Below are 12,171 nucleotides of genomic sequence, written 5' to 3' on the forward strand. Positions count from 1 at the left end.
CCGAAGATTCATCCCTGGGTTCACAAAGATGGCAGCCCCTATGCAGGACCTCCTGATAGGGCAATCCAAGACCAGAAGCCAAAAGCCACCCTTCAAGTGGGACAAGCCAGAAGAGGAGTCCTTCCGCCAGTTGAAGATGGCCCTCACGGGGGATGAGATCCTGGCCTACCCTGATTATGGCCAGCCTTTTATCCTCCACACAGACGCCAGTAATGTGGGGCTGGGAACCGTACTGTCACAAAACCAACAGGGCAGAGAAAGGGTGATCGCGTACGCCAGCCGGAAGCTGAGGCCCACCGAGGGAAACCCGGAGAATTACAGCTCCTTCAAGCTAGAATTCTTGGCAGTGGTGTGGGCCGTCACAGAACGGTTTAAGCATTACCTGGCCTCCGCAAAGTTCACCGTGTACACGGACAACAACCCGTTGACACACCTGGACAATGCAAAACTAGGTGCCCTAGAACAGCGGTGGATGGCCCGGCTATCAAATTATGACTTCACAATCAAATACCGGGCAGGCAGGATCAACGCCAATCCAGACGCCCTATCAAGAATGCCCCACCTACCTGAAGGAGAAGAAGACTCGGAAGAGCTGGAGGAAGTAGAGCTCCCTGCGTTCCACCGGTATGGGGCCACTCAGTATTCTCACCGGGTAAAAGACAAAGACCTAACCACCGTCATGTTCAACCCCTTACCCCACCATGGCTGGGCTGAAACGCAAGATAGTGACCCTGCAGTTCGCCTGGTGAAAGACCTGTTAACCCAGGCAGATACTAGCCCTGGCCCGGACGCTCCGGAGGAAGCCAAGCAGATATGGAAGGAGAAAAGCAGGCTATTCCTCTACGAGGGTAAGCTGTGCAAATGACTTGTTAACCACCGGACGCACGAGCTGACCTGGCAGGTAGTGGTCCCAATGCGAGATGCAGCAATGGTCCTGGAGGCCTACCATGACAGAGCGGGACACTTCGGGTGGAAGAAACTGGAGTTCCTACTGAGAGAGCGGTTCTACTGGATCAGTATGAGAGGGGCCGTAGAGAAGTGGAGCAGGGCCTGCGGCCCATGCCACCTCAGAAGGAAGGACGTTACCAGCCAGAAGACACCCTTGAGGCCTATCGTCACCAGGCAGCCTCTTGAGCTAGTAGCTCTGGACGATGTGAAGTTGGCTCCAAGCCGGTCCGGCTACATCTATGCCCTCATGATTGTGGACCATTACTCCCGGTTCCTGGTGGTGGTCCCTGTTAAAGACCTGACAGCCCAAACAGCGGCCAGAGCCTTCCAGCAACACTTCTGCCGTCCACACGGGTATCCGGAACAGGTCTTGACAGTTCAAGGTCCAACGTTTGAGGCTGAAGTATTCCAGGAGTTCTGCAACCTCTACGGCTGTAGGAAGATTCGGACAATGCCTTGCCACCCGCAAACCAACGGGCTGTGTGAGAAAATGAACAATATCATCATTGATCTCCTCAAGACGTTACCCCTGGAAGAACGCAGCCTGTGGCCGGAGAAGCTGCCAGACCTGATTGACTTGTACAACCATATCCCGGTGAATGCTACAAATTGCACCCCGGCTTACCTGATGCAAGCCAGACCAGGTAAGCTGCCGATAGACCTGGAGATGGGAGTCCTGACACCCGAGGACACCTCACCAGACGCGGACTGGGATACAGAACGGCGGCTACAGTACAAGAAGGTACAGGAGAGTGTGGAGAGGAGTCTGGCTCAAGCGAGAGAAAAGCAAGAGAGGCTCTTCAACCAACACGCCCCTGCTGGTCCCCTGGAACCTGGAGAGCAGGTCCTGAAGTGGAAGAAAAGGCTTCACAAGCTGGACGACCAGTGGAAGAGAGACCCGTACACAGTACTGCAGTCCGACCACAACAACCCGAAGGTATGTGTGATTACCAAGGATGGAGGAGAAACCACTAGCACCGTCTCCAGAGACCACCTAAAATGGTGCCCCGAGCAGCTACAGAGTCCAAGTGAAGATCAAGATGACCTTGAACCCGCAGAGGACAAGGAAGAAATGATCAGCACAGTTCTCGGAGAGTTCCCCCGGACCTGGACTCGGATAAATGATGCGATAGTGGTACCCGTCCTACACTTCCTTCAACCTACCCAGCAGGGGCCTACAGGAGAGCAGGAAGAACAAGAAGAACAAGCAGCCCCAGAGGCAGAAGAACCCTTGCCAGCAGCCCAGGAGAGTCAACCCTCTGCTGACAGTGAGCCTGCCATGCCTGCGGTAAGCCAAAGAACCCTGCCTGCCCTGCCTGTAAACCCAGCTAGAAGTTGTACCCTTAATACTAGTGGGGAAAGCCAGGTTAGACCACCACCAGACCGTGGGTTACAGAGGTCAACCCGGAGCACTAGGGGTCAAATACCAGCTCGCTGGAAGATCTAAAATGCACAGTGTATATATTTAATGTTTTATGTTTGTACCCTTGTTATTAATACTGTTTTCCCAGTTTTTCTAGATAAATGGACTAACAGGTTATGAACTTTGAGTAACCGGGACTTCCTTGTAAATATGTTCGGAGCCTAACTAAAGGAATGAATAAAGACTGTCAAGGACTCGGGGCAAGGACAGACCCCCACCTGGTTAAGGCTCTCGTTGTGTTGGTGAAATGGACACCCGGTCACGGATCATACTGTGACCCTCTCCTTTTGTTGGTGATATGGACACCCGGTCACAGACCACACTGTGAGCTAAAAAACTCAATATGTGATGTTGTTCGTTATTTCCTTCCCTGTTGTGTTTATGGTCATGCATTTATACCCTGTATTTGTGTTTCCTGTTTAGTCCCAGAGTGCTAAATTTTACTAGGGAGGAATGTGTCACCCCAGGCCTGGCTGCCACAAATATTAAAGGCTGTGTCTGAGAGCAGGAGGGAGGTTCCCTGGTCAGGGACAATTAGCATACAGCACCTCCTGTCCCAGGCCAGTAGGGGGAGCAGGCTGCCCCTATAAAAGCTGCAGCTGAGGGCAGGGTTATAGAGAACTGGACGACTTAGCTCAGGACTGAGACTAGTCCCAGAGAAGGAGGGACAGTTGAGCTGTAGCCAAGGAGTCCGTGAGGCAGAGGAGAAGCTGCGAGCTAGGGACAGAGGCGACGAGAGCCGGTACTGGCTGAGAGAATCACCACCGGACATTGGGGTCCGAGGCTGTCAGGGTTGCAAGCCCTGCAGCAGATAACCAACCCGCAAGGGATTTCAGGTTCCTTGGCCTAAGAAGCCTGGAGGCTCCGCCACACAGAGGGACCGGTACAGCACGGAAAAGCAAAAGGTACCTAAGGCCCGAGTCGCAAGCCATACAGGCGAAGTACACGGCCAGCTCAGGGACGCGGGCTATTACACCACGAAAAGAGGGATAGTCAGCAAGGGCAGAGAGAGAACGGTAGGCCTTCACACTCACCCTGACCAGTGGGGCTCGCCCGAATGCCCTCAGACACCCAGGCCCATTCCTGCCCGGTACTCCTGTTGGGTCAGTAGTAATACCTACAATAAAGACCCTGGACTGTTTGAAACGGACTCTGAACTCTTATTACTGCGGCCTACACCATCACCCCCAGCATCCACCTACATTGCCCTGAGGCTACACTCTTCCCGTGAGGAGTTATCCTATCCCTGTGCTGCACACCAACACCAGCCTCAGCGGTCTGCCTTGCAGCGGCGGTCATCCCTGACCGCAATCCACGGGTGGCGTAGTCGGACATTCATAGCTCTACAAATAGACTGTCACAGCATTTGGTCTGACCACCCTGAGCCACGGGATCGGGTTGCCACTACTACTCCCAGCATCGCACTGAAGCCCGGTTCCGGGTACCCCACGGCCCAGGGGGCGAGTCAGATTCTTTCCTTTGGAGACACATGCATGGCCTGCACTGTTTTGGTTAACGCAGCCACACTTTTGGTCAGCTCCTGGACCTGAAGGCGTAGGTCTGCAGACGGGTCATTGTCTAGAGTCTGCGCGTCAGCCTCCACAGGTGCTGAGGGAAAGGACGCCACCTCCTGGTGGTATGTGATAGCTGGGCACCGGAGGGGTGCAGTGCCACCTGGGGTTGGTTTTCGCAGCACCCTGGTGGCTCGGTCCTTAAATTGCGCAAAGTCCAGATCAGGGTTTTTCAGTGCCATAATGCGCAGCTGTGTCCGGTGAGCATTAGACAGGAGCCCCTCAATAAACTGCTCAGTTAGCAATCTGTCCTCATCTCGCACACTGTCAGGGTCTACCTGTTTGATAGCTCGCAGTGCCTCCTGCAGGTTTAGAGCATAGTCCCGTACACTGTCCTGTACCCTTTGTTTGCACCAGTAGAACTTCACCTTAATTTCTGCTGCGGTGCGGGTGTCAAAGGTATCCTTCGACCGGGCCAGTATTTCCTTGACAGTGCCTTTGTCCCTGCCCGGCCAGTACTTCACCTCTCTCTGGGCTGCACCGATTAGCTGGCCTACGAGGATGCTGAATTTTTGCTCCTCAGACAGAGGGTACACTTTAAACAAACTGCGCAGTCTCTCCTCAAAGTCGTTCAGGGTGTGCGACTCCCCTGAGTACTGGGGCAACCACGCCGCCTCTGGTATATACGGCATTGATAATGGCATTACAGTGGCGGTGGCCGCGACTGAATCCTCTCCTCGGTTGGGCATCCTCCTCCCCCCAGTGAACCTCAGCCAGGTCCTGGGCGTCTGCTGACATACCAGTATGCTGCTCTGCAGGCGGAATGAGCTCTTACCCGGAGGTTCCGGATCGGGGCCTCCTGCTTCCCCTCGGCTGACGGCAAATGATGTGATAGCACAGTTCAGTATAATCTATGGCACACAGGACCCGGTTATACCGGGCTTCGTGAATACTGTTCGTGACGCTAAGTTGACGCGCCCCCTGGGCCATGGGGTACTCGGTAGCCGGGCTGGTCGTTGCTAGTGGAGATGTCACAGTGGCGGTGACCTGGTCTGTCCCCAATAAAAGGGGAATTTGGGAAAGGGGATTATAGTTTTTATATAATGTTCGTGACACCACCTGTGGTATGTGGCTATATGGAGCCGCCGCTGCGGTGCAGAACCTCTGGAGCCGATGATGACGCAGCAGAGTTGGTTCAGCTCTCCACAGGCAGAGCTTAGGTCCAGGCAGGAAGTAGTGATTTTATAGATGTTGCTGTGCAGTGTAGTGCAGAGGATGGCGCAGTTAATAATCAGTCCACAACTTAATGGCGGTTTCCTCTTATCTTTACTTGCGGTGGTTAGGCAAACCGGGGCATGGGTACTAGCTGGTAGTACCCATGTAGTTTCGGGCGGCCTGGAAGCAAGTTGGGAATCCACCTCGCCAGGTGAAGTTGTAGGACTTCCCTTTGCACTAATCTCTTTGGCCCTGCTGCTTGTAGCTATGCTGTGGCCCTCGTCCCTAAGTAAAACGTCTTTGTGCTCACCCGTATAGCAGGCAGCTCGGGCCTTCCTGGAGTGTCGCTCCCACGTGGCGGTGCTGGGCCCTATCGTGCTGCTGAGCCTCCGGGCGTCTGATGGGGCCAGGAGACCTGCAGTCTCCTGCCCTCCGGTTTCTGCTGCTGGGCCTTCAGTACCACACAACTTCGGACTCCGGTGTCTGGTTCTTCTGCGCTTCTCTCCTCTGGGGTGAACTGCCGTGCAGCTCCACTCCCTAGGTCTTTCTTCGTCGAAGTCCTGACTTCAACTCCTCTCTGCTCTCCTCACACCAACTAACCCCGCCTCCAGATCCAGTTACTAAGGGGAGGAGCTCCCCTTGCTGGTCTGGAGCCAGGAAAGTGTTGGATGCTAGCAAAACCTGATTGGGGGACCCCTCCTTGCTTCCAGGCATGGCATCACCCCCTTGTGAGAGAGGCAATGGCACTGTGGCAACCGGACTCCTGGGGTGCCACATAGCAGCAACACATAGAGATCTTTGGCCATGCTACCTGTGATATGGCCAAAATCGCCATGTAGCCTCAGCTTCATGAGTAATCACGTATAAGATGTTATTGATGTGATTATTAAAAAAGACACATGCTTATTTTCTCTTAGTAATACTTTATTGGCTTTAAGGAGTAAAACAACATATACAATATTCTACATGCATTATGAGCAGAAGAACTAGAAAAATAAATGGTATAAATAAGCAAGGCTGTAATGAAAAGCAAAAACAGTGGAAAACATTACTAGATATAACTGTGAGGAAGAGAAAAGTTTCACAAGCGACTCCTGTCTGTGTAGAAGGACCAGACAGGTATAGGTTAATTTTTATCTAATAATAGTAGGGAATGACATATGACTTGCATTCGTTATGGAAGAATGTGGCAGTGAAATCTAACACTGAGGCCAGGGACATCTACCACCTCATGGTCCACCTGAGAGCAGTAGCGCCAGATTTCCCTGTCGCTCACACCTTCACCAGTCCGGCGGGAGCAACCTAGTACCAAGCGGAATCACTAGAGGTTTGATAACTGTCATTAACCCCTTTCTGTGTTGTGGTACATGTGGGAGCATCTGCATGTTGTAAATGGTAGCAAATCCAAACCCATATGGAGGCGTCAGAGTGATACCCGTCTGACAATGGTGTCCATCCAACGATTCTAATATATCGAAGAGCGGTCGGAGAACAATGTGACACGTAGTGTGGTTCTATCATGCTCTGATCTTTATTGTTTATATACGCGTTTATATACAATAAGTAGCTAGCTTAGCTAAACAGTCAGCATGCATGTATAGGTAAGCACATTCAATATAATTAGTTGGAAAAGAAAATCATTATAAGACTAGGGCTACATGGCGACGTTGGCTGCGACACCTGTTGCGAAACCAGAATTCACTAGATGTCGTTGCTACACCGCAGCACAATATAAGTTAAGGGGTTCACATTGCGATGCCAAGGGTACCTCGTAAGATAATAGGAACAAAGCAGTCCACCATATTAATTTGGCTCTTGTTAATCCGCGGCACAGAAAACCGCTCCCACTCGGTAAGGTATGGCAGCAACAGTGGCCACAAACAAATATTCCAGCCGTTTTTTGGATTAAAAAATATTTCTTTATTCCGGCAAAATAATAAAGATTGTTCCAGGTACAAACTACATGCTAATAAAATAATTTTCTTACATGTTACAGGCCAAACCTAGTTTTTTATTGATGAAAAAGGAATAGGTTTGGTCTGAAAAAGGTTTTATTAGCGTGTAGTTACTTGAAATTATCTTTTTAATTTTTCTGAAATAAAAGATTGTCAAAATATTTTTTAATCCAAGAAACAACTAGGATATTTGTGTTCCAAGAGACGACGTTGCAAAAACATCTGGCAAGGTTGGACTTCTTCGCGGTCGCAGTGCCCTCATGGTCACAATGCAACATCATTCACTGCGATGTAGCAGCAACACCGAGCGAACTTTGGTTGTGCAACAGGTGTCATGGACAAATTTGCCATGTAATCATAGCCTAAACCTCTTAATGTGTGCTTTTATCAAGATGTACTCTGGTAAAGATGTCCATATGTCCTTCTTTGTAAGATTTACAAAAGTACAAAAAGAAACACACATACAGGAAGTACAAGAATTGGCCCTAACGCTATCTTTACTGGACAGCTAACAGCCGTGCATGACAATGGGTCAAATAATTTTATTAGGCCGTTAACTATTCAGTCTATGTGCTGCCAATGAGTTAGCTCTATTATAACTCTAAAAAGCCCAATATTCTAACAGAGGCACACTGTTCTCCAGTCTGGAGTCTTACCGGGTGGAGGGCTCGTGGGCGGTGTAATAAGTGTGACAGATTCCACAGAGCCTCTAACAATGTCCTTTGTGCACCGCCATGCTGTACCTCCACTTTCGGGCTTGCTTGACTAAATATATCATGGTGGCTCAGTGGTTAACACCGTAGTTTGGAGTTTGCATGTGTGGCGCCCCTGAGGGTTCAGTCGCCACAGAGGTACTGCACCTCACCCAGAGGTGTGGTGTCTCCTTCTCTCAGGTAGGGAGGGAGTGCTGCCCGGAACCCCAACACCCACATTCAACACTACACTACTCCAGGCCGGCTGGAAGGGCAAGATGCACTGTGTTTCTGCTGAGCCCCCTCCCTGGCTGGAGTGGGGGGAACCAAAGAGAGGGGGAACCAGTAGTGGGTGAGGTTGGAGGATGTAGAGTAGGGGAGCACCATAATAGGAGGTATAAAAAGGGAAGCAATCTTAGAGTGGCAGAGGAGTAGTGCAGAGGACAGAGAGTGAGTAGCAAGGAGAGGAGGGGAGCAGAGTCTCTTTAGGAGCTCTGCTCCAGAAGGGGCCTAGTAATAGAGGCCCAGGAGGGGAGCAGAGGAGGAAGGCTCCATTGACATAAGGGATCCCAGGGGGTACGGTGAGTGCAGGACGGCACCCGTACGCCCGAGTCTGCCAAGTGTCAGAGGGATCAGGCCGCAGGAAGGGAACCGGTCCCTGGACCAGCCGTGTAACTCCAGGTCCCGGCTGGAAAACCGGAGGCTTCTGCACTTCCATGGTGCAGTTGCCACAGCCTCACCCTAGTCACCGTGAAGGGCATCAAGTAGGTCTGGGAACTCCAGGTTGCCCAGAGGGTCTTCAGAGCACCCGATCGGGACTGTGTGTGGGGAAGCGCAGGGCAGGAGGGAGAAGACCCGGCGCGAGAAGTCGGTCTAGTAAGGAACATAAAGAAAACGGGGTTCCGTCGAGCGCTCCTGATATACTTGAGAAAGTGCTGGACCCCTTATCTGGTAGACAAAGTGCGACGCGGGAGGCTGACACCAGTACAGTGTACCTGAGGAACTTGAACAGAACTGTGAGTAAACTCGGATGGCTGCACTCCACTGCCTCCGTCAGTTATTTCCCCTGCGCCATCTCTCCTGCACCACAAGCCCCAGCATCACCATCATCTATACTACACTGCCCTGGGGCCCGCTCCGCCTGTGGGGAGCCGTTCCAACTTAGCTGCCCAATCAACCGCCCCAGAGGTCTGAAGCAGCGCTGGTATCTATTACCAGAAACCACAGGTGGCGTCACGAGACAAACTGTACACCAAAACCCCTTTTTCAAGAGAGACCCCAGAGTACGGGCCCGGGAGCCGACTGCCGTGACATCCTAAGCAAGGTAAAAGGCCCGGGTACAGAGTCCCCTATATCCCCCTGGGTGACACACATGTACTCCCCATGTTTGCGTGGCTTTCCTCGGTGTATTCCAGTTTCCTACCACACTTAGTCTAGAGACATACTGATAGGGAATTTAGATTGTGAGCCCCAAGCACTGTGGAATATGTTGGAACTATATAAGAAACAGAAAGATATAAGTGTAGCGCCCTGAGGGTTCGGTCGCTACAGAGGTATTGCATCTCAACCAGATGTGCGATATCTCACTTCCAGGTCAGGATGAAGTGTGGATCAGGACCCCGACACCTGCATGCATTACACCACATTTCCGGTGGGCAGGGCGACCGATATGCTCCAAGTAGAGCACGACAGTCCTGGTCCCTGGCTGGAGTGGGGGGAGGGAACACCGAGGAAGGGCGGACCCTGTAGTGCATAGGAGGGAGAGGGCAGTTTCTGGGTGCACCTAGAGGGAGGTATAAAAGGTGGGCACCATCTTAGTTGTGTGTGAAGTCAGTCAGTTGAGTAGTTGGGAGAGGACAGGGAGCAAAGGCTCAGACCGAGCTCTGCTCCGCAGGCAGGCCTGGGAGAGGCCGGAGCCTGGAGGAAAGAGAAGGAAGGAGAAGGAAGGAAGAGGAGCGGAGGAGGCTCCAGGAACAAGGAACGAAGGGACCCCAGGGGTGTGGACCGGCGAGTCGCCACCTCACGCCCGAATCTACCTCCGTAGAAGGGTCAGGCCAAAAGGGGGAGACTGGTCCCCGAAACTAGTGAAGGCGGGGAACTACCCTCAGCTAGAAACCGGAGGCTGTGACATTTCATGTGGCGCAGCCCCTCGCTACACCCGCTAGGAAGGCACCACATAGGGTCAGGGAAACTGGCGCCAAGGTTTACCAGAGAAGGCCCGAGGCACCCGGACAGAAGCGAGGTCACTGGCGGGGTATGACAGGCCAGAGAAAGGACACACAAAGGGGGTCCTGTGAAACGCTCCAAAGTTATCTGGGAGTAGGCCGAGCCCCTCACCTGGTGAGCACAGTGCGACGTGGAATGTTATGACCAGCTGTAGTAACATGGATAAAGAACTGTGAGTAAAGACCCTGAATTGCATGACAGACTCTGTGTGTTACTGCTGCTCCCGCGCACCATCACCACCAACATTCGCACTTGCTGCCCTGAGGCTATACTCCTCCCGTGGGGAGTTATACTATCCTCTGCTGCACCCACAACACCAGCCTCAGCGGTCTGCCCTGCAGCGGTGGTTCACTCTGACCGCAATCCACGGGTGGCGTAGTCGGACATTCAGCTTATAGACTGCCATTTGGTTTGACCGCCCTGGGCACGGACCGGATCGCCGCCACGGAGACTACAACCCCCAGCATCTACAAGAGGTCCGGTTCCGGGTATCCCCGCACACACATGGCCCAGGGGGCGCGTCATAAGCAACAGAAATAAATAAAATCTATAAAATATATACAGTATATTGTCCCCTTTTCAGACAACAGAAATATTTCCCAAGAATAACTAGTAATAACAACAACTTTCTCTCCTCTCCAGGACAAGAGAGGAGAATCCTGAACATGAGTCCCCATGTTTTTACGATTTCCTAATATCATACATGAAAATGTGTTTTCAAAACCAGAATATCCCTTTAACACTCTTTCTTTAATTGGAAAACTAAAAATAACATATCAATTAAATATTAATTGTTTATTTCTTCTAACTGAAATATTAAAAGCTTTGTGCTCACTGTAAACGTTATTATACCATGGCTTCAACATAGGGGAGGGAGGAGAATGTAGCTGTTATCTAAAGTAAAGACTGGAAGTAATTAAAGGGGTTGTCCAGGACTGTAACATTGATGGCTTATCCTTAGGATAGGTCATCCATTTCTGATCTGTGGGGGTGTGACCCCTAACACCCCCGCCGATCTGCTGTTCTTGGAACTGCTCAGTTGCGGAGCTACACAGCACAGCTACATCAATAGAAGCCCACAAGGGCAGGGTCCTCTTCCCTCTATATCAGCCTGTCATTGTTAGTCTGTTCACTGTATTTTATATTTGTATCCTGTATTTAACCCCTTCTCATGTACAGCACCATGGAATCAATGGTACTGTAAAAATAAATAATAATAGTAGCCGCAGCCAAGTACTGCACATCCGCCCCCTATTTATTCAAATAGGGGGCGGCAGATATGGCGTACTCAACTGCGACCCCACTACAGGTGACGGCAGGGCCGACGTCAGCACCCGGCGCAACCGGGCAAGTGCCGGGGCCCTGAGCAGGCAGAGGGGCCCACTGGCAGTCGGGCACCCCGCTGGGCTATGGGCGGAGGAGAGCGGTGTCAGTGCCCGCCCTTCTCCGCCTCTTGCTCAGGGCCCCGGCAGCCGGATACTTACCTCTCCCCGTGCCTCCGCATATCCACTGTCTTCCTGGTGCGTGCTCCCTGTGACGTCTCAGGTCAGAGGGTGCGGTGACGTCTTTACACCGCGCCCTCCCCTGAGCCGTCACAGGGAGCCAGAGCGGGAAGACGCCGACAACACTGGAGTCCGAACCCGAGCAGCGGGCAGCAGGTAGCAGGTGAGGAGGAGGGAGGTGAGTATTTGATTTTTTTTTTTTAATGTATGGAGGCATGGGGCATAATAAAGAGGGGGGGTGGCATCCTGCATGGGGCATTATAAAGAGGGGGGGTGGCATCCTGCATGGGGCATTATAAAGAGGGGGGGTGTGACATCCTGCATGGGGCATTATAAAGAGGGGGGGTGTGACATCCTGCATGGGGCATTATAAAGAGGGGGGGGGGTGTGACATCCTGCATGGGGCATTATAAAGAGGGGGGGTGGCATCCTGCATGGGGCATTATAAAAGGGGGGTGGCATCCTGCATGGGGCATTATAAAGAGGGGGGGTGGCATCCTGCATGGGGCAGTATAAAGAGAGGGTGTGACATCCTGCATGGGGCATTATAAGGTGGGGAACAGCCTGCATGGGGCATTATAAAGAGAGGGGGTGGCATCCTGCATGGGGCATTATAAAGGGGGGGGGTGACATCCTGCATGGGGCATTATAAAGATAGGGGGTGACATCCTGCATGGGGCATTATAGAGAGAGGGGGTG

The sequence above is a fragment of the Phyllobates terribilis genome, unplaced genomic scaffold, assembly GCF_046119375.1.
Source record: "Phyllobates terribilis strain yellow unplaced genomic scaffold, ASM4611937v1 Scaffold_1__5_contigs__length_1240528914, whole genome shotgun sequence".
Classification (NCBI taxonomy): domain Eukaryota; kingdom Metazoa; phylum Chordata; class Amphibia; order Anura; family Dendrobatidae; genus Phyllobates; species Phyllobates terribilis.